This window comes from Hibiscus syriacus, unplaced genomic scaffold (assembly GCF_006381635.1).
Source record: "Hibiscus syriacus cultivar Baekdansim isolate YM2019G1 unplaced genomic scaffold, ASM638163v2 tig00111835_pilon, whole genome shotgun sequence".
NCBI lineage: Eukaryota > Viridiplantae > Streptophyta > Magnoliopsida > Malvales > Malvaceae > Hibiscus > Hibiscus syriacus.
In genome coordinates, this window is record NW_024063193.1 from 54,908 (window position 1) to 79,572 (window position 24,665).

The window sequence follows — 24,665 nt, forward strand, 5'->3', positions numbered from 1 at the left end:
GAGTGTGGATGGGGAAAACCGAATGAGTTTCCCTCTCACATAAACGGTGTGTTGGGATGAGTCTTCAAGTTGGACGTAAAATTCCCAAACCATTGTCGGTGCTACGTCCTTAGGATGCCGAGCAAATTTCTCCCATTTATGTTTTCTATCCACATCCAATACTTCCCGAATGGTTCTTCATTTTTTATGGAAAAACGAAACAATCCTTTAAGTATACTTGTCGTTTTTTAAGGTTCTTGAACCGTGCCTCAGCTTTAGCCATTTAAAAGCGCTCAAATCCTACTGATGAGGCTGGATTTTTCTTTGATCTTGCCATGATACTTGTAGTTACAGGGTTTTTCATAACTGCGGTGAAGGAGAAATATTGAAGGAAAATTGTTTTAAAGAAAGAAACTATGGGAATGATGGGGAAGATGAAGTGTAAGTTGGTTTTTCTGGAAAGATAATGGATGGTTTAATCGGGTCAAATTGGTCAAAACATGAGGGAAAAAGATATGGCATTAATATCTCAATATTTGATTTGACATAAAGTGAGGAAAATATAACTTTCCCTCTTTACAATTGTCGCCAAAACCTTCTTTGCTCTAAGGTTTCTCTTTCTTTCATGCGTAAGTCATGCTGCCATGTGTACATTGCATGCCTACAATAAACAAAAAGAACAAAAATAAAGTGAAACAAATAACTAGTGCATAAAATAACTTAACTTATTTATATACATAATTCAAATTTTTGTTGTCGAGGCAACGAAAATTATTCAGGTAAGTAAAGCAAACTCTTGGGCATCGTGTGATATTGATGCCAGTTTATCGCGCATGACTGATGCTCCTTTGTATTCCTTTAGTGTTTGACCATTCACCTTAAAAATGGATCCATCATCTTGGTTCTTGATTTCTATTGCTCCATTACTATGGACTTGGTGTATGATGAACAGTCCTGACCATCTTGATTTTAGCTTGCCTGGAAATAATTTGAGTTGTGAATTATACAACAACACTTGTTGTCTAGAATAAAATTGCCTAGGCAAAATTTTTCTATCATGCCATCATTTTGTTTTTTCTTTGTATAGGCGGGCATTTTCGTAGGCGTGAGCTCTGAATTCATCGATTTCGTTTAGTTCCAAGAGTCTTCTTTCTCCAGCAAGTTGAGCATCCATGTTCAATTTCTTGATGGCCCAATAAACTTTATTTTCAAGTTCCACAGGCAAATGACACTCCTTACCATAGATGAGTTTGAATGTGAATAGGGACATTCCTAGCGGTGTCTTAAATGTTGTGCGATAGGCCCATAGTGCTTCATCTAGCTTTGGCGACCAGTCCTTTCGACTTGGGTTGACCACTTTATCAAGGATCTATTTGATTTCCCGAATAGAAACTTCAGCTTGTCCATTAGTCTGGGGGTGATATGCCATGGCTATCTGATGTTGCACTCTATATCTTTTCAGCGCATTGGCAATTATTTTATTGTCAAAGTGTGTGCCTTCAACACTGATGATATCTCGCGGTGTTCCGAAACGTGTGAATATGTTCTTGTGTAATAATTTCAGCACAATCTTAGAATCATTTTTAGGTGTTGTGATGACTTCCACCCATTTAGACACATAGTCTACTGCCAAGAGAATGTATCGATTACCAAAAGATGTGGGAAAGGGTCCCATGAAATCTATCCCCCATACGTCGAAAAGTTCAACTTCCAGAATGTTTTGCCATGGCATATCATGTCTCTTTGATATGTTCCTATCACATGACTTGTAGAATTTGTGTGCATCATTGAACAAGGTTGGACAATAGAAATCGGATTGAAGAACCTTCGTCGCTATTGTCATTCCACCAAAATGTCCTCCATACGGTGATGAGTGGCAATGAAGTAGAATTTCTTTGTGTTCTTCTTCTGGGACATATCTTATGATTATATGGTCACCACATTGCTTGAATAGGAATGGTTCATCCCAGTAATAGTGTGGCACATCATGTCTAAACTTTTTCCGGCCTTAGCTAGATAAATCTAGAGGTACAATACCACTAACATGAAAGTTGAATATGTCAGTATACCACCGCACAGCCATGACAAATAAAATTTTCTCTTCAGGGAAATCCTCTTGGATATCTTTCATGTCATGACAATTAATTTTGTTTTCTAGTCTAGAAAAGTGATCTGCTACTTGGTTTTCCGTACCCTTTCTATCATTGACCTCTAAATCGAACTTTTGTAGTAATAATATCCATCTGATTAGCCTAGGCTTTGCATCTTTTTTATTGATCAAATACTTAATGGCAGAGTGATCCGTATGCATAATTACTTTAAATCCTATGAGATATGGTATAAACTTATCGAGTGCAAATACTACTGTAAGAAGTTCTTTTTCCAGTTATGGTATAGTTTACTTGTGCATCATTAACAGTACGACTAGCATAATAGATAACATGAAAGAGTTTACTTTTTCGTTTCCCTAGCACTGCTCCAACTATATAATCACTAGCATCGCACATGAGCTTGAAAGGTTCATTCCAGTCTGGTGGAACAACGATTGGTGTTGATGAAAGTTTTTTTCTTCAAATCTGTAAAAACATTTAAACAGTTATCATTAAATAAAAATGGTTGATTTTGTTGAAGCAAAAGACACAAAGGTTTTGAGATTTGAGAAAAATATTTTATGAACAGCCTGTAGAAGCCTGCATGTCCAAGGAAATTGCGTATGTCTTTCACGTTGGTGGGTAGAGGTAGATTCTCAATTACTTACACCTTGACTCTATCGACTTCAAATGGCTTGACAAGAAATTTTTTGCCCCAACACTATTCCCTCGGTTACCATGAATTGAAAATTTTCCCAATTCAGTACTAGGTTGGTTTTTTCACATCGTTTCAGTACTTTAGATGAGTTTCCGAGACATCTGTTGAAATCGATACCTGAGATAAAAAAGTCATCCATAAATATTTCCATGCAATCTTCCACCATATCCGAAAAAATGGCCATCATACATCTCTGAAAGGTAGTTGGAGCGGTACATAACTCGAACGACATTAATCTAAATGCATAGGTATCATATGGACATGTGAATGTAGTCTTCTCTTGATCCTCCGGTGCTATGGCTATTTGATTATATCTGAATATCCATCAAGGAAGTAGTAAAATGCTTTTCCTGCTAACCTATCCAGTATTTGGTCAATAAAATGAAGGGGAAAGTGGTATTTCTTTGTGGCTTTATTGAGCTTCCTATAGTCCATACATGTTCGTCACCCCGTGACTATTCTGGTAGTTAAGAGCTCATCATTTTTGTTTTTGACCACGGTCACACCACCTTTCTTTGGCACGCACTGCACCAGACTGACCCATGAGCTATCGGATATTGGAAAAATTACTCCAGCGTCCAACCATTTTATGATTTCCTTCATGACTACCTTCTTCATGATCGAGTTGAGTCTTCTTTGGAATTCCACCGAATTATTATGATTGTCTTCTAAGTTGATATTGTGCATGCATATGGTAGGGCTGATTCCCTTCAAATCTACCATGGTCCACCCGAGAGATTTTTTGTGCTATGACAAAACATTTAACAAACTATTCTCCTGTTCGGAGGTTAGACTAGCAGAAATTATCACAGCTAAAGTCTCGTTGCTACCTAGGTAGGCGTATTTCAAATATTATTAAAAAGTTTTAAGTTTCAATGTGGGTGCATGTTCTAATGATGATTTTGAGGGGCTAACTTCATTAAAATCTAAGGGTTTGAATTTCATACCTGATCTAGCATGAAGGAAACTAGATTGTTCCTCTAATTCTCTTTTATAATATGCTTTGATGTAATTTACAAGGAATCCGTTTAGTGCTTTATTCAAACAACTGTTGTCAAGGCTATAGTTATTACAATCCTCTTATGAAATTTTTCGTATGGGTCATGATTTTCGTGTTCACACATCATGGATATCAAGTTATGGCACAAAATGTTGTATTCATCTATTTTTAAAAATTTATCTTAGCCAAGATTTGCCTTTTCTTCTTCCTCCATTAAGTCCATGTCTCTAATGCATTGTCATTCTTCTGAATGACCACATATCTCATGGAGTTAAAGACATTGATTGTGACGCTTTGCTCTCCTACCCGCATCTTGAACTCTCCTTTCTCACAATCTATTAAGATTCATCCAGTGGCCAAAAAGGGTCATCTAAGGATGATAGGTGCATTTTCATCGGCTTCACAGTCCAATATGAGAAAATCAACTGGAAATACGAATTTGTCCACCTTTACAATGACATCTTCTATTCTACCCTCAAGATGCACATAAGACCGGTCAACTAATTGTAGGATAATTGTGGTTGGACAAGCATTATACCTTTCTAATTTTAAAAATATGAACTTTGGAATTAAATTTACGCTCGACCCTAAGTCAACGAGAGCTCGTCATACAAAGTTGTTACTAATTGAGCATGGTATCACAAAACTGTCAGGGTCTTTTTATTTTGGTGGGAGTTTTCTTACTTCAAAGCATATTTATATTATTGCGACAACATTTTCTACCCTCCTCTTCTTTGTGACAATGTCTTTTAGGAACTTAGCATAGGAAGGCATCTGCTCGATGGCTTCAAGTAAAGGTACGTTGATATACAACTGATCCATAACATCAAAAAATTTCTTGAATTGAATTTCATCATTGTGTTTCTTCAATCGTTGAGGAAATGGTGGTGGAGGTGTCACGTCATCTGCTGTTGGTGCTGAGGAAATGCTGGCCTTGACCATAAATTTCCCATTATCTGGTCGACGATTTTTGGATCCTTCATCTTTTTCCTTCTCTTCGAACAATCCATCATGTTCCACATCTTCAGCTCGATCCTCTGGTTGTGTAATTCCTTGGTGAGAATTTTCAAGCTGTTGTCCCCCAAACTTGTCATTTTGGTTAATTTATGCCCCACTCTTTAGTGTAACTACATTGCACTGTTCTTTTCCATGATGTTTAGAGATTTCACTATCACTAGGGAGACTTTCTTGTGGGCGAGAATGTAATGCCGTGGCGATTTGATCCACTTGGTTCTCCAATGCTCTTAGGGATGAACTATGGCTTTGCAAAAGAGCAACTTGACTTTGCAACAAATTTCATTGGTTTTTTATTGTTGATGAGTGCTCGTGCATCAGAGTCTTTGTTGAAGCCATGAAATATTTTGTCGAGGCCATGAATTCCTGCAATGAAGCTTCTAAGGAGTTAGAATTAGAGTTTTTATTAGAGGAAGAAGTTATACCTTTACAATTTTTCCAGGGCATCAAATGATGTTAATTCTAAAAATGTTGATGTTTCGAGTTACTCTGCTGTGGCATATTATAATTTGCTGCCTAATTGTTATTGTTGGTTCCTTGATTTCCCCATGAAAAATTCGGATGTTGTCGCCATCCAAGATTGTATGAATTCGAGTAGGGATTATTGTTGCTTCGATTGTAGTTACCCACAAAATTAGTATACTTCTGGTTTTCTGGACATTCAATCTCATGATGGTTGCCGTGACAAAATATGCAAGCATTAATGGTTTCTTTGACTTCTCTCACCTCATTAGGACACTGTAAATTTTTCAACATATTAGTTATGGCAGAAAGTTAAGCAACTACTGAATTCTTACCCTCAATTTCATATGCTCCAGATACTTTTCTACCGGTTCCTAACCTTGTAGTTAGTAATTGATAGTCATTATTTGTTATCCTGTCGAGTATATCGAAGGCTTCCTCAGGTGATTTGTCAAGTAAAGTACCATTTGCTGAGGCATCTAACATCATTTGAATAGGTGCATTAACTCCACTGTAAAACATCACGACTTGAGTCCAGTCATGAAATTTGTGGTTCACACACTTGCAAAGTATACTTTTATACATATCCTAGCACTCGTACATTGACTCATCATCGCCTTGGTGAAAACTTACAATATCATTGCGTAGCTGTGTATTCATATTGAGTGGATTGTACCGAAGTAGGAAACTCTTGCATAAATCTGCCCAAGAATCCATTAAACCTGAAGGAACTCCACTAAGCCAATCTCTCGCTCTATTATGTAGGGAATAAGGGAAAATTTTAAGCTTAAGTACATCCTCATGCACTCCTTGTTGTCATAATGAATCACACACTTCAAGAAAGGAACGGATATGCTATCTAGCATCCTCTTTAGGTGAGCCACCAAATTAACCGATGGAGTTTAGCATGTTAAACATTACCGATTTAAGCTCAAAATGGGTTGCTTGTATTTCAGGTGCCACGAAGCCCGTATTAAAATCATCAAGAATTAGGTTCAAGTGATCTCGTATTGCTTGTGGTCTTGTAACTTCTCTTTGAAAATTATTTGTCGCTACATCAGGATCTGTCTGATCTCTCATATTGTTTCCTTGAAATTATAGTTGGTTCATATACTCTCTAGTTTGTTGGTTACATCACCTTTGTCTGAACGACTGTTCAATTTCATGATCAAAAAGATCTAATGGTTTACCAGTAGATCTCAGGGTTATGCAACAATAAAACCTACAAATAAAAATAAAAAACACGTTAAACTAAGTGAATAAAAGGTGACAAGAAAAACTTGTTATGGCGAAAAATAAAAATTTCGTCAGTTGCCAATCCCCGGCAACGGTGCCAAAAACTTGATTGCTTGGAAATGTATATGCTAAGGCAAGCAATTATGTGCAAGTATACACAGTCGAATCAAGTAATAAAGGGTAAGTGAGTTATCATCTCCCTAGGGATTGGTCGGTTCTTTCAAGTTTCACCACAACTAGAACTAGTTGTCACAAGCTAATTCTTGAAGTATTGTCAAACTAAAAAACTATTAGTAATAAAAATAAAGCAAGAAAATATTATAAAGTATTGTTGTAAACAAGTTTGGTCGAGGCAAAATAATTATGTAAACTATTAAAATAAACAAAGAAAAGACAAGCGTTGATGTAAATATATTCAAAACAACCTCACATATTCAGACTTTTCACAAAGCACTCATGCTAATCTTTTGTTATGACAAGAAATCATTCTAAGTCTATAATGAATTTTTATGATATGCTTAAGTTGCCCGACAGGATTACTGAGTATTCTTAGACGGTTGTTATGGCAATACTACTCAGTGTTAACTATAACCCTTGGTTTGTCAGACTATTATTGTATCAATACCTCTCAGCATGAACTATAATCATTTTCTATCCAACTCTAGAGTATATCCCTTTTAGTAGATTAAAGCCTTCTCCTTATCTCTAAGGTAGACAAGTTAGAACATCACCATCCCGGATCTATTCCATTGTTCACGTAGATCTATCTTAATTCTCTCGAATCTAAGAATCAATATCTAGACAAACGGAAATCTCTCAAAGCTCTTACTTTGTCAAGACGTGTTTCCCTAGACCCCAGGCATTCTCTCGAAGCTCTTACAGTGTCAAGGAAAAATATTTAAACGATGAACAAAACAGTCATGAGCAAAATCATAATTCATCATTCATAAAACAGAAAATAATTGTTTCAGTAAAACAAAGACTAACACCAAGAAAGCAGTTCATGGTGTTGTCAAAAAGTCAACCAAAGTATCATTGTTTTAATACAACCCCAAGCAAAGTAAAGAAATTAAGAACAAAGGAAGAACAACTCCTAAAACATGGGGCTCTGTCATGACATCTCTTGATCAACACCTGCGCTTGCCCTGGCGATCAACCTCTCTCGAGGCCTGACTATCGCTCTGCTATAGCCTGGCTATGGAGGACACCAAGGATGGTCGGTTGGAAAATGGTGGGGAAGCACTGCAGTTGCTCACTCACGCTTCAGTTAAGGCTCTTCTTACTTCCTCTCTTTCTTTTGGAGGCTGTGACTGGGTATTTGTAGAGTAAAATCTCCTAGGGTTTCGCACAAGTGAAGATTCCCTTAATACCCGTTATTTACTTGCCCAGGCTAAAAAAGGAAAGGCGGCTAGTTATTTTCAGAATCTTGAGGGCTTGCTTGCACGTGAGGGTAATCGTACAGTTGGCATATAACATAGGCAATTCGTCATATTCGCTTCAAACTTGCAAGATAAACCTTACCTTGGCAAGATAAATCTACTCCTTACTGTCTTTATCTTCTCTATTCCATTGGCCCATGCGAAATACTTTGTCGCGACTGAAATATTCTTCCTTAGTTAATTTCCTACACATACATAATCCATACAAGCCCTTTTTCTTCGGCAGCATCAGTCAAACCAAATAAATTTTTCCTAAGCATAACTTATCCCCCCACATGCAAATATAACCTAAATGCAACTAATTTTCTGTGAATACATTGTTTAGATGAGTAATAACTTAAGTAAAAAGACTGAAAATAGTCTTTTTATGAAGTTATTAGGCACATGCATAACATTTTGTAGGACTAATGGATTTGTTTTAGATGGCAAGCAACCTTGGCCAATATGGGAGATTTTAACACCTGCACCATTTCCCATATGATGACTATGTTTACCTATATAAGTCGTACCATTATTGAGCAGAAACACATCCTTTGCAACATGATGTGTTACCCCCGTATCAGGATACCAAACTGGATCAACACTAATAGATAGCAAGCAGGACGAGATGAAGGTGCAGCTGAGACAAAGGCAACTGAAGGATTTACATACCTTTGTGAACATTTGACCGTATCCAAAGCACCAAATATTTGCATCGCAGTGTACCATGGGCCCCCCTGATAGACAGATCTTGGGCTAATATTATGCATCATGAAAGAAGGATTAGAATAAAAGAACCCATGAGAAGAAGAAAAAAATACACTCATTGAGGGAAAGGGATAACTCATCGTATGGGTGAATGCATGAGCACTGGAGGGTGACTGCTGATTTCCTACAGAAAATGGTGAAGACCTCCACCCTTCACTGCTTCGAATTTCAGTAGCAAGAACACCCGGAAAGTCCATGTTAAAACAATGATAGCATTTCTGAACTGTGTGACTTTATTTCCCATGGAGCTGGCATTTAGGGCAATTCGAATTTTCAAATCGGCCCTGACCACGTCCTCGATAACCATCGCTGGATTAACCTGTCGTGGCACCACCTTGCTTTGCAGTAACATTGACCTCCGAAAACTCAGTCATGCAAAACAGTATCACCACTAGAACGAGTAACCAAGTTTGTCGAGATTCTTTCAGTGAGAAATGCCTTATGTCATACTTCACAATCAAGTAGCATTTCAATGAGAACTTCTAAGGACACATTATCACATGAAGCAATTGCAATGACATATTCAAATTCCATGGATAATCTTGCAATAACAACACTGACGTGTTCGTGTTCATTGATCGAACTTCCTGCAACACTCAACAAATCACAAATCGACTTGACCTTGGAAAGAAACTCATTCACTGATTGCCCAGCCTTATGTTGAGAGTGAAGATTATATCAAAGAGAAGACACTTTAGCACTTGATCGAGCACCAAATAAACATGAAATAGTATTTCAAATGGTGTTGGCAGAGGAGAGACCGGTGAGGTGTGGCAAAACATTAGTGCTTACGGTGGTAAGCAACCATGACGCTAACAACTTATCTTGTTATTGATGAAGAACAAACACCAAATTTTCCTCGACTTGAATGGACTCCGTCGTTATTAACGCCACATGAGGCCCACCATCATCAGTAATAAACCAAAGCACTCCATAACCGTCAATGATGAGAGATACATGATGTTTCTATAGTTTTTGGGAATATGCTGAACAGAGGTGATTTGCATCTTACAAAAAAGACCAAAGAAAGCCCAAAAACTAGATTAAAAAAATAAACGAAGAAACTCGCGAGAAACAGCGGATAAGCAGAAGAACACGCATCAGACTAGCGAAAATTGGATCCCAATCCTGGCCTCTAATACCATGTTAAAGTATCAATCAAACTCAGTAAAATAAGTAAAAAAGAATGAAGAAAAACATCAAGCATCATTTATTTCATTCATTGTAAAAGCACACCCATTACATAGCCTTCTTCAGTTCTTTAATAATAGAGAGAGAACAAGTGAGCGGGAAAAAGCGTTAGAAGAGAGAGAAGTTTGTTAGTAGCAAACCAGCCCTTAGCGACTCACGTAATCCATATGCACATATTGTGTGAGTCATACATAACCATGAATGGGATACACCCATACATCAACATATACACTAACACTAAAGTCCTCTAAGCCTAAAATCAAAGAACCAGGCCTAGATCTCAGAAGTTACCTCTCGGTAACTTGGTTTCCAACGAACAACGACAAAGATAACGCCCTCTCCTCCTATTTTTCTCTATAATTTTTCTCTATAATTTTTCGTTTACTTGTTTGTTGGTGTCTTGCTTTCAATTTTTTTTGTTGATGCATTTTTTCCTTTTTGTTTCTAAGAAAATTGATTTTTTCTAGTTCTCCCTGAATGGTTTTTACTCTGACTTTTATCGCATTGTTTTCTTTTTATTTTGTTGATTATATATTCTCCTCCTATCTGATTTTCATTTTTCTTATTTTATATGAAGAGAGATGTGTCTCTTATCTTACTAGTGTGAAGCCATTGGATTTCCTTTTCGTACTTCTTAAATTTTCTAACAAAGGACATTCATCCTCCTTGTTGTACCATTTTTGCAATTTAGGATCATTTTTAAGGTACTGACACACATGAAGAGGTCAAGAGATTGTTGTCATGGAGGATATGGATGACTTGGGACTATCGACGTATGAGATGCACGTTAAAGTCAACTCATAGCATATCTAGATCGTCGGATTGAGCAGTAGATCCAACGGTTGGAATAGGCATCTCATAAGCTTCTGGCGGCGGTTAGGGTTTCAAACCCTAATTTTGGGTCTTCAAATTTATATTGTAGATCATGGTAGTAAATCTAACGGTGATGATGATCTCTCCCATTGACAACGCTGGAAAGGTTTAAAAAAACCTAATTCTTTCATGTGTTTAGACGTGGGCCTTTCTCCCTTGGGTCTGTTGGGTTTAGACCCACTTGGCTCTTGTAATGTGGTTCAGGCTTTGGGCCAGTTGGTTAATTTGGTGTATGGGTTTAGTTCACGGGTTGATTGGTATTTTGGTCCATTCATTGTGTATTGTACCTACAATAAAATAAAGAAACATTTTAATTAATTTTTTAATTTAAGCCTATATACACATAGGGGTGGAAACGGGGCGGGATGGGGACGATTTTGCATTACCCAATCCATCCCCAACACTTACAGGTACAGTTTTGGAGAATTCCTATTAGATGTTTCGGGGATTTTTGTCCCTATACCCATCCCTTATGGATCCCTGTGGGTTTCAGTTAATCTCAATCCCAAAAAAATAAACAAACTTTTTTTAAATCAATGCAATACCCAAAACTTGCAAGATATATCAGATTATCTCAAATTAGTCTCTATCTATAATATGAAAGTTTCAAACATTAATATTCATCTAACACCCAATATATATGTAAAATATTAACCATTTTCAATATCAATAAACCAATGTATATTAAATGAGAAAAGATCTAAACTTCAATTTTAGTTCCTTTGAGATGTAACAGTGGCAACATGTAATCTCACAATCTTATCATATACAGTTTTTTTATTAAAATATATATTAAGGGTATATATGTAAATGATTATAAATATATTTTTAAAATTTTGTAAAATATATGAGATTCCTACGGATAGTTTTTTGAGGATCCCTACAGTTATTCACACGGGTACGGTTCGATTTTATCCTCAGGGTTCGAATATAGCTATCCCCGCCCCATCCCATTTGTGCTTCAGGGATAAAACTTCCCCCATCCCCATCCCCATCCCAGTGGGTGAAGATTTTAGTTATTCTCCATTCCTATCGTTTTGGATCCTCACGATTTTTTATTTTCCCCACCCGTTTGCCACCCATATATACATACTCATAGTTATAAACTAATACGGTAAGTCATCCCTTGTTTATTTAATAATTTACTATAAATAAAAATAAAAATAAAAATAAAAATAATTAATCTAATTTAATAAAAAGTAAATTTATTTATTATAAATATATAATAATATTAACTCCGACACTAAAATTATGACCAAATAGTTGAAATTAGAAGCAAAAAGTCAATATTAAAAGTAAGTAGTTAAAATAAAATTAAATAGTTAAAATAAATTTAAATTGAATCAAAAGTTTGAAATAAAAATTAAAAGGTTAAAACCCATACGAAAACAAGTGTCTACAACTACCCTCTTTGTATATTGGTGTGGAAACGTGAATAGGCAAAGATAAAAAACAGTGGGTTTTTGTTCGACTCCAACTTTTCTTCGAAGTTTAATATCTCAAGTGATATTGAAGATGATATTTATCTTAAGGGAGATTAAAATTTTTATTTCAAGAGAAATATTTTCAAGGTTCACGCCTCAAGAAAAACAATCTCAATGGAGATGGTTTTTCTAGAAACAAAATTTTAAAATTCTTGTTTCGAGAGAACTATTTTCAAGAGACATAAAATTTTTAAATCTTTTTGAATGAAATGATATCAAAATTTTGTATTTCAAGAGAAAGAAATCTCAACCGATATGAAATTTTGTTTTAAGGAAAATAATTTCCAAGTTTGTGTTTCAATGAAAATATTCTCAAGTGAAACGAAAATTATTTCCCGAGGAACAATCTCAAGTGAGATAAAAATCACGTTTCGAGCAAAACGATCTCGATGTTCGACTTTCAAGATAAAATGTCTCGAGTGAGACAAAATGATATTTTCATTCATGTAGAGTAATTCTAATCGTATTTTGATGATTCGACCCTTCGTCTGTGGTGTTGGGTTCGTTAACGACGTTGATCCTTTTTGTTGAGGACAGTTAGTCACATTTGAATGATTTTTCATCTGAAGACAACATTGTTCCTTTGCGTTGAGCAAATCTAATTGCCTATAGATAATTTGATTTTGAAAACGAAATTGCTCCTTCATGTTGAGGAGATCTGGTCACTTTTGGGTGATTTGCCCGAATTCAAATCTAACGAAACATGGCTCCTTAGCATTGAAGAGGTCTAGTCCATGGACAACATTGTTATTTTGTGTTGAGAATGTTTAGTTGTGTTAGGATAATTTGCTTCTTACTTGTAGAAGTCAAATTTAAAGATGACACTGCTCCTACGCGCTGAGGAGATTTGGTTATCTTTAGATGTTTTGCTTTTGAAGACGACATTACTCCTTCGTGTTGGGGAGATCTGGTTGACAAGTGTCATTTTGATGTCAAGATAAATTCATTCTTCTCAATTAATAAATAAAGAAAATACGTAGTAAAGATAAGTAAGGGTCGATCCTCAGGGACTAAGAAAATTCAAAATTTCTGTTTGAATGGTTTAAACTAGGCGATAAGTAGTAAAAAGGGGGTTTTGATAAAAAGGATTTAATAATAAAAAACAATTTAAAGAAAAAAATTAAGAAAATAAAAATTTAAGGTTTAAAATGAATATGGTAAAAACAACCTCAAGCCTCACTTTAACTTAATTTTCTTCGGATCATCGAATTAGATTTTCCTTTTGGGATTCAAGTCGGTTTCTTTGTCTACAAGGGCAATCCTCGTGACTCTTCTTTGTATACCGAATACCCAAGGAAATCTTTTATTCTAGCTTAGGAAATCGATCTGATCAACATCAATTGTCACAGATCAATAACCACTTAAGTTCGTGAAGACCAACTCGGATTGTTGTTTTAATAACTACTAATTTCGATCTCAATTCCCTCTTGACAAAGCTATCTCTCCAAGTGTGTTCCCAGGAAGTCGAATGTGCTTTCAATAAGTCGATCCTTTCTCCCATACATTTAATCGCAATAACATCTTGACCAAAGTCAATCTTTGATTTTGAAAACTATTTTGATTTTGAGAATAAGCGCAAATATTGAGAGAGATATTCCGAAGTTATTAAGGTGTTTTTTAATTCTCACGAGGAATTGAGTCATCGTTTCAGCTCTCGGCTTATGAGAAAATTAGCTAAGCATGACAAAAGGCATACTTAGCATGTTTAAAAATAAAACTTAAAAGAAAAGAAAAATGAAAACTTGAAAATAAAATAAAGGAGATAACTTTATAAAACTAGAAAGGAGAAGAATCATAAATTGTGAGTTGTGTCTTTAGGCTTACCCCAATAGGGTATTTATAGCCTCTATACCTAGAGATAAACATAGAAATTAAAATAAAAATAATCATAAAGATAATTCTAAATGTTTTCTAAATTGAAACTTTAAAATTTAAGAATAAGTCTCCTAAGATATTTTGCCCGTCCACCTTCCAGAAGGCGCTGACTAGATCTTTTAGAAAACTGCTGCTGACTGAACCTTCTAGAAACTGCCACGTCAGACCGTGTCATGCCTAGAGTCGTGTCCATGTCTTCAGCTGTGACCAAATAATAAAAAATACAGAATACGCCCGGTTTACAACTAATTCTGGAAAGTAAGATCCTACACGAAAATAAACATAACACAATCAAATCAGCAGCAATAAATCCATAAAATCAAAAATTTAACGAGAAAATATTATCAATTTAGAACACTCATCAAATTCCCCCTCACTTATCTCATGCTTGTCCTCAAGTATGATATAATCAAATCAGTCAAAAATTTCATTTACCTTTCTTTGTCAATTCTCACATTAAAGGAAACAAGGTACAGACCATAATAATTATTTAAGTCGAGACACCAGTCAATTGAACATCACCAATTGGAACAGGTTAAATGCAATTGTAACATCCATTCATTCAGTAATCTCAATGCCAATAACTCAACACCTTATCGGGATTCACTCAAAGCACTCAATGCGTTTGGGGTATAGAAACACTCAATGTCAGAACTGACACGATATTACCATAGGCCTGTAAGTAAATCAAATCTCAACTACTAATAAGAACAAGATGCATAAATCAAAGAGTCTTTTATTGGTTGTAACGGGGCTTAGGTAAAGGTGGGGAAAAGGGTAAATAATATGGCTAAAATTCAAGAAAATGAACTAACAAATAAGAAGTTCAACTCCATCAAAACATTAAGCACAACAAGATAAAAAGAAAAACCATTAAACAATAAATTTCCTTTCGAATTGAATTTGATTTTTTTCGCATTTTTGTTGTTGTTTAGTTTTCCACTTTTTCTCATGTATTTTCTCAATTTTTTCTTTTTTCGAACAGATTCTATTTTTTTCTTTTTTTTCAAACTACTACTGTATTTTTTTGAAAAAAAAAATAAGAATTTTGTTTCTCACGTGACTTCCTTTTTAACATATAAAAAATTATCCTATTTATGGAGCATGATCATACACTGATAAATTGTTCACTTGTCCTGAAAAATGATAGAAAAGAGGGATAAAATAAAAAGACACGGGTTTATCAAGAATATCTTAACCTAAACAATTATATGTTCCCAAACAAGCATGGCATACCAAAAATATTCAATAAGACAAAGGAATCCAATAAATTTTTTTATAAATCCAATCAACACATACTATAATCAAAACATAGAGATAAGCAAAGGGAAATTTAACCTAGAATCCAATCTCCCTCATTTAAAGTGTTTTGCCCCAAAACGTAAAATTAAAGAACAAGAGAAGGAATATAGTACTCCCTAGATTTACTGTCGACCACAACAACGACAGTGGTGGGAGACGTTGGGACGAAGAAGTGGGCCACCTGAGTTGATACCGTGAACTAAAAACATCAAGAATCGAGATCGAAATCCTCTGTAAAACCATAAATCAATGGTACATTAGTAATTGTAGAATGAAAATAAGTTCAAAATTTACCTCGGGAGTATGGCTGAATGTATTTAAAATGATGGGAAATCTGACGGGTATGGATGAGAGGAAGAAGAGGCCACGGTTGGCATGGACTAGAAAGAAAGTGATGTAGAGTGTGACGAACAGTGCTCGGTCTGGAGAGGCGATGGGTGCGAACGTCGAATGATATGATGTGGGCATAGAGTTTGGTGTATGGCCTCAGCCTCGCGTTGGGCGTGGAACATGTTGCGGCGATTACGGCTCGGAATTGTTGGACACTTCAATGAAAGTCAACGAGTTGAGGCGGTGACGTCCACCGAGGACGGTTGGTGGTGCAGTGCTTTGTTGGTTCCTTGTGCGAACCATCATTGAGAGTAGCAATCATGTAAGAGCACGACGGTGGCTAGTTCAGAAAGTGAAGCAATCGACGCAGTGGAGACAAGGCTCCTCGATTTTATAGTGTAGTCGGAGAAAGGTTTAACGGGGATGGAAGAATGTGGGGAAGATGAGTGAGTTTGGTTTGGATTTTTTTGTGTTGAATAGGGGGTGTGGGGTATTTTAATTTGGGTGAAATTGGTGTTTAAAATTTAAAAGGGGAGTGATAAGGATAGAGGTGGGGTCCGCGGTCAAAGAAAGAAAGAAAGAAAATGAGAGGTGTGGTGAGTGGCAGATAAGTTGCAGATTGGGTGATAATATTTTTAAGAGTTTGGCTAATGTACTCCGGCCAACTTAAGGGGAATGCTAACGTGCTCCGTTTAATGAAACGGTGCGCACGAGCTAGAACAAATTTTTCCACTTTACTTTGCGATTGCTACTGTTTCTGTGGTCTGATTTTTGCATTGTTCGAATATAATTTGCGCAATCCTTCATCGATTAAGCTTGATTAAAAACATTTGGTTCCTGAAAAATAAAAAAAAAAAAATGAAACTTACTTAGTCAAAATAAAATAAATTAAGAATAAAAATAAATATGTAACTGAATTAAAAATAGTTTACCTCCCATAAAGCGCTTTGTTTAACGTCGTTTAGCTCGACGACCTGACTTCAGACTATAGGTTCTAAGAGAAATACTTCGTCCACTTCATACACTTTTTCCAACTAAGAATTTTCTTATGAGAAATTCTACGATCGTTTATTTTGTCCTTGTAGAATTTGGCATTCTCATATGTTATTCTTCGGATCTTTTTTAGCTTTGAAATATTATCCGAAATAACCAGTGAAGTAGCATTTTCTCCTAAAAAGGCACTCTTTAAGTTTTTTGGCATTTGTTTTAGTTCTATCTCAAGTGCCTACAAAATAAAAGGCATAATATTAGACTTTACAAGAATCAATTTTGGATCGACACAATCTGAAAATATTTTTTCAACTTCCTGATTTCCTCATCATGATCTTATAACTCTCTGCATAGATCAAAAGAAAAAATAGTTTCAAAAAACTAATTTTCCAAAGGATCAATAATACTGACATAATTTATACTCTCCACTTTGTCAGGATATCTCATTGCCTTATACACATCAAATTTAACGATCTCACCATCAAACTCCATGGTTAAAATCTTGCTTCTTACATCAATCTTTGTGTGCCTAGTACTTAGAAATGGAGGCCCCAATAGAATATCGGAAGAAGTGTTGGTGCGATCATTCTCCATGTCAATTACATAAAAATCAGCAGGAAATATTAAGTTGTTTACCTCCACTAGCACATTTTCCAAGAGTCCTTCTGGGTATTTTTGGAATACAGCTGAGACATGTTCTCCTAGATTTACCTTCTCATTCCCGATAAGCTTCCTCTTTGTTGTACAAAGGTCCTTCAAAAATCGGGCTTATCTTGAAACCTTTTGGATAACCTCAAGGAGAGGTATTTTGATTTCCACCTTCTGAAATACATCTAGTATTTCCTTTTCCTCAGCTTTTTATCCTTTTTTACTAACCTCAATGGAAAAAGGTGGTGGCACATAACAGGGAGATGGCGTTGGATTTGTTTGTACTTCGTCACCCTTCTTCTGGGATCCTAAGTCAATCGTCTTCTTCCCTTTTTTTGGATGTTCTCCTAGATTTACCTTCTCATTCCCGATAAGCTTCCTCTTTGTTGTACAAAGGTCCTTCAAAAATCGGGCTTATCTTGAAACCTTTTGGATAACCTCAAGGAGAGGTATTTTGATTTCCACCTTCTGAAATACATCTAGTATTTCCTTTTCCTCAGCTTTTTATCCTTTTTTACTAACCTCAATGGAAAAAGGTGGTGGCACATAACAGGGAGATGGCGTTGGATTTGTTTGTACTTCGTCACCCTTCTTCTGGGATCCTAAGTCAATCGTCTTCTTCCCTTTTTTTTGGAACAGGTGGCGCGACTACTGTACCACTCCAAATAGTAATGGTGCTGACATTCTCCCTTGGATTTACCTTGGTTTGAGATAGAAGTTTACCTTGTGATTACAAGCGTCATACGGTTTTAGCCTGTTGGCTTATCTGCTTATCCATCTCTTGGAAGTGGGCTTCAATACGAATCTAGAATTTTTCTTGGGAAAGTTCCAACCTCTCGACTATTGATTTTAATGATGACTTATGCGATTGTTAGGGTGCTAGAGGTGGCCTTGGTTGATAAGCTTGATTTGGCATTGAGTTTCGGGTGTAACTAAAATTTGGATGATCCCTCCATCCTAGGTTGTAAGTGTTGTTGTAGGGATTATAAGCCCTCTGGGGAGGTCCTAGAAAGTTTCCCACTACATTAACTTGAGCTGATGTGTCATCTTGAATCAGTGGACATCTGTTTGTTGGATGATCAGGTAATGCACATATTCCACATAATATGTTGGGTCTTATTTTCTTGCAATAAGAGAGTTGACTACTTCAGTTAATTTATCTATCTTACTTTCTAAAGAAGATGAACTTATCTCATGAACCCTTTGAGAAGGTTCATTAGTTAGGCGAAACTGTTGTGAATTTGCGGCCATTGTGGAAATTAAATCCCTAGCCTCAATAGGATTCATGTTCGCCAAAGCTCCTTCGCTGGCAGCATCGATCATCTTCATTTCCAAGGGAGTTAATCCTTCATAAAAGTATTGAATGAGTGTTTCCTCAGTTAACCCATGTTGTGGACAACTAGCACATAATTTTTTAAATCTCTCCAAGTAGTCATAGAGTGACTCTCCATCAAGTTTCTTGATTTCAAGTATTCTTCTTCGTAACTCACTTGCTTTCGCCGCAGGGAAAAACCTGTCAAGAAAAAGGTGATTCATTTGAGCCCATATAGTAATAGAATTTGGGGGTATATAAAATAACCAGAAAAAGGAAAAGCTCTAAGTTTGATTTGATCATCAGTTACTCTCTGTGGTCTCATGCTGGAGCAGACCATGTGAAATTTTGTGAGATGTTTATGTGTATTCTCGTTTGGTAATCCACGGAAGGTATGGAGGAGATGAATAAGGCCATTTTTTAACTGGTATGGAGTTTTGTCTTGGGAAAATCAATGCACAAAGGCTCTTGTTCAGTAAGTGATGCAACTAACTCTCTGATAGTGGGGTTGGCCATCGGATTTGGCTCTGTATTAATGGATTCACCTGAATTTAATTCTTAATTCGATTCTGGATTTGATTATTGTCTCATTCTTTCCCGAAACATATTTGCGTGAAGTATCCTATCTCTTGCTTCAATTTTTGGGTCGTACTCTACTAACTCGCCCGAGTTTGTCCTGATCATAAATCAAAAGCAAACAAAAATTAGTAACTTTAGCGAAGTCCCCAACAATGGCGCCAATTTGACAACTGTCATTTTGATGTCAAAATAAACTCCTTCTTCTCAATTAATAAATAAAGGAAATACATAGTAAAGAGAAGTAAGGGTCGATGCTCAGGGACTTAGAAAATTCAAAATTTATGTTTGAATGGTTTAAACCAGGCGATAAGTAGTAAAAAGGGGTTTTGATAAAAAGGATTTAATAATAAAAAGCAATTTAAAGAAAAAATTAAGAAAATAAAAATTTAAGGTTGAAAATGAATACGGTAAAAACAGCCTCAAGCCTCTCTTTGATTCAATTTTCTTTAGATCATCGAATTAGATTTTCCCTTCGGGATTCATGTCGGTTACTTTGTCTACAAGGGCAATCCTTGTGACTCTTCTTTGTATATCGAATACCCAAGGCAATCTTTGATTCCGGCTTTGGAAATTGATCTGATAAACATCAATTTTCGTAGATCAATAACCGCTTAAGTTCGTGAAGACTGACTCGGGTTGTTGTTTCAATAACTACTAATTTCGATCCCAATTCCCTCTTGGCAAGGCTATCTAGCCAAGTGTGTTCCCAGGAAGTCGAATGTGCTTTCAATAAGTCGATCCTTCCTCCCACACATTTAATCATAACAACATCTTGACCAAAGTTAATATTTGATTTTGGAAACTATTTTGATTTTGAAAATTAGCACGGAGATTGAGAAAGACATTCCGAAGTCATTAAGGTATTTTTCAATTCTCACGTGGAATTGAGTCATCGCTTCAGCTCTCGGCTTATGAGAAAATTAGCTAAGCATGACAAAAGACATACTTAGCATGTTTAAAAATAAAACTTAAAAGAAAAGAAAAATGAAAACTTGAAAAGAAAATAAAAGAGATAACTTTATAAAACTAGAAAGGAGAAGAAGAATAAATTATGAGTTGTGTCTTTAGGCTTACCCTAAGAGGGTATTTATAGCCTCTAAAAACCTAGATATAAGCATAGAAATTAAAATAAAAATAATCCTAAAGATAATTCCAAATGTTTCTAAATTCAAACTTTAAAATTTAAAAATAAGTCTCCTAAGATATTTTACCCGTCGACCTTCTAGAATACGCTGACTAGATCTTCTAGAAAACTACTGCTGACTGGACCTTCTAGAAACTGCCACGTCTGACCGTGTCATGCCTAGATTCATGCCCATGTCTCCAACCGTGACCAAATAATAAAAAAATGTAGAATACACCTATTTTACTATTAATTCTGAAAAGTAAGACCCTACACGAAAATAAACATAACACAACCAAATCAGCAGCAATAAATCCATAAGATCGAAGAATTAACGAGTAAATATTATCGATTCATAACACTCATCATTGGTAGTCTTTAGAGAAATTTATGTCAAGTACGAAATTGCTCATTCGTGTTGAGGAGATCTAGTTTCTTTAAATAACTCGCTATCGGAGATGATATTATTCCTTCGTGCTGAGGGAGATCTTTCCATCATCAATATTTTCTTTCTTGAAAGATCTATAAATTTTATGTCTAGGAATGCAATTATCTTAATGTTTTCATGGATATCAAGTTGAAGTTTATCGCATGTCTTTAATTTTTAGCTAATTTTAAGAAAATGTGAGCCTTTGGAGTTATTCTCATGAGAGGAGAAAATGGTCTAGCATAAAACAATATTTCAAGAGAAATTCTAAAGGCATCCTCATGTGAGAGAAATCAAAGTTTTTATATTGAATATGATGACGAATATTTGATGCAAAGATGTAAATTTATGAAACATGTATGTCTATGTTGATGCATATTTTCTTGATCAACGAACAGGAATGATTATGCAAGAAGTCTTTAGTCTCTTTATGGTTTGTTCATCTTCATATTGTCACATCAGAATGGACCCTTGTAACTATTGGCTGGTGGCAATTTGTTCTTCATGCCCCAACAAAATTTTTCCCCCAGAATTTCATATTTCCTTGCTCTAGTTCTAAGCATGAGCTTTTATGTTTAAAAGATAGTTGGCAACTTTTAAGATCTATTCATGAGAGATATTATTTTGTTTTAAAATGTTCTTCTTTCTCTTTCATTTTTTCAAAATCTAAAAAAGATCGATGAGAAAGTGTTTTTTAATTGTGTCACTTACTTTGCACTCACAATTGAAACAAATTATAAAACAATAGTTCATTAAATATCAAAATAATCAACTTCTCTTTTAATTTTTTTTTTCAAATTTATAACTCTTTGACAAGTGTTAGAATCGATGAGTTGGTTTCAGGTTGACTTTTTATTTTTTCTAAAGTTTCTTACCCCTCTTTCTCAGCTTGACATTCCAAATGGATACTGACAAAATGATACAACTAGCATAATAAATTGTTACACCTTTTAGAATAATTATATTTTATTTCTCTGAAATCTTCCATTTAGTAGAGGTAGTGCAGAAATATAGGTCTAAAGATAGAATTCTTGAGTACTTGTGTGAAGTTGACTATAATGTGTGTTTCTCGACTCCATTTTTCATGCTTGAACTATGATATAACTATGAAAAACATTAATCAATTAGAAACATATGAAACGAATTTTCTATCTTGATAAATGAGTAATATAAATATCTTTTATCTCAAAAAGTTTATATTATCACACACTTTAATTTAGTACACATGTATCCATTTCTCATGCTCAGTTACATTCAATTTCTAACTTATAATATAGGTACTTTATTAATAAACAAATCTGTATAGAATATTCAGTCTTATTTACACTTGAACTGAGTGTAAAAAAAATGAAATGTAATGTACAAGTTAGAATAGTTACACTGTCAATTCAAGCACTTGTTAAGTACCTAGCAACACACAATCAAACATAAATACTATACTAGAATAGACTAATAATGCATCATGTTTCAGGTTTATCTTTAATACTGAATGGTGCTAACAAATTATCAAAACTGCATCGGGAAGTGCAGATTTTATTTGATCTTTTTATCCATTCAATACTGAGTACCTCAATGATTAATTAACATGACAACTTAATGAACTTAAAACCATTATCTACTTGTTGCGTTATATACACTAAAAATTACAATCTTTGCATGATCCAATTTAAAAAAATAACCCTTAAAGAGAATAATGGTTAACCAAACATTTGGAACCTGATTACTAACCATTCTACTACAATTAAAAGTTCCAAACCAAACCATATTCATCACTCCTGAATCATCACAATTTGCTTACCAAAATCAACAATTATACATCCAAATCTTCTAACTATACTCCATCCAGTCAAGGCTCTTGGAAACTTGAAACTCATATCTCAAACCTTTATAGATTATATAAAAACTAATGAAATTCCGGTTAATGCATATTTAGACGTTTCTTCATTTCAAGTTAGATTTACCATTACTTTTCGGAATTTCAAGCAACGTTGATTTAACTGGTTTCATCATTCGCCTACTCCTAATCTTTGATTTTTGAATCCCTAACTCGGATTTAAACTCCAACTCACCAAATTCACAATTACAACTCAAAGATAACGATGATTAATATTTCTAATTACAAGTAACCAACTAAGGCAAAGATAATGAGAAAAATTCATAAATAACCTCACCTTGATTATAGGATGATCTAACACCTTTTTTTTTACAATTCTCTATCAAATCCCTTCGAATTAGCTAATGAGTTCTAAGATTTCGAAGTAATCTCCTTCTAATCTTCTTTTATTCTCCCCCTCCTTTAACTTAACTTTCTTCCCCTTATTGTACTTCTTAGCTTCTTAAAGAAGCCAAATTTCGATTGAAACTCCCACAAAATGACAGACGTAATTTCCCAAATTATTATCTTTCTTTATTAACAAAAGAATATGTATTATAAGCTCATAACACTATTATAAGAGTAACCAATATCTTTTAGGTTTAATTTCGATTGGGGGTATCTTGTTTCAAATCTTTTCTTATACTTCTCTAATGATCACTCAATGGTCAATTCGTTTCTAGTTCATTTTTATAAAGAAACTAGAGTGACATTTGGTTGGCCCAAAACTAATAAAGTTCTATTTAGAAAAATTATGATTACATGTTTTAGAAAAAAATTAAACTTAAAATTTTTTGGGGTGCTACACGGCCCCTCAAACTCTCTATGACCATTTGAGATTGTGTAGAGATTTCAAATATGATCTTTATGCCCCTACGACACCACAGTTGTTCTTCGTGCCTTCATGATTGGAGGTTGCATGATGGTAGGTGAGATTCTTCAACTGCACCATTGCTCGAATTAAGCAATCACCTTTTAAATCTTGGATGTCGTTCTGTCAGCCAATTTTGGTGCATGATCTTCAAGTGAGACATTTCTCCTTTGTGTTGAGGAGATCTAGTTGCTTTTGGGTGATTTGCTCGATGTCAAAACTGATGATGACATAGCTCATTCACGTTAAGGAGGTCTAGTCTATGGACGACATTGTTCATTCTTGTTGAAAATGTCTAGTCATGTTTGGATAATTTGTTTCTTCATTTGTAGAAGTCAAATTTGAAGATAACACTACTTCTTCACGTTGAAGAGATCTAGTCATCTTTGGATGATTTGCTTTTGAAGACTACGTTGCTCTTTCGTGTTGAGTACATCTAGTAGTCTTTAGAGAAATTGTTTTTGAATACAACATTGCTCATTCGTGTTGAGGAGACCTAGTTGTCTTTAAATAACTCGCTATCAGAGGTGAAATTATTCCTTCGTGATGAGGCAGATCTTGACACTACTAATCTTTTCTTTCAAGAAAGATCTGTAAAATTGTATATCTAAGAATGCAACTATCCTGAATGTTTTCATGTATGTAAAGTTGAAGTTTATCTGATGTCTTTGATTTTTAGCTACTTTTAAGAAAAAAGTCAGCCACTGGAGTTATTCTAAGGGAAGGAGAAATTAATATAGCTTAAGAGAAATTTTTAAGAGAAATTCTAAAGGCATCCTCATGTGAGGTAAATCAAAGTTTTTTTTATGTTGAATGTGATGATGAATGTTTAATGCAAATATGCATGTTCATGTAACATGTATTTATATATTGATGTATATTTTCTTGATCAATGATCAAGAATGGTTGTGAGAGCAGTCTTCATTCTCTTTCTGGTTTGGTCATCTTTATTTCTTCACATCAGAATGGACCCTTGTAACTTTTGGCTGGTGACAATTTGTTCTTCATTCCCAACAAAATTTACCCCTGAATTTCATCTTTACTTGGCCTAGTTCTGATCATGAGCTTTTATGTCTCTGTGGCATTTGTCAACTTTCAAGAT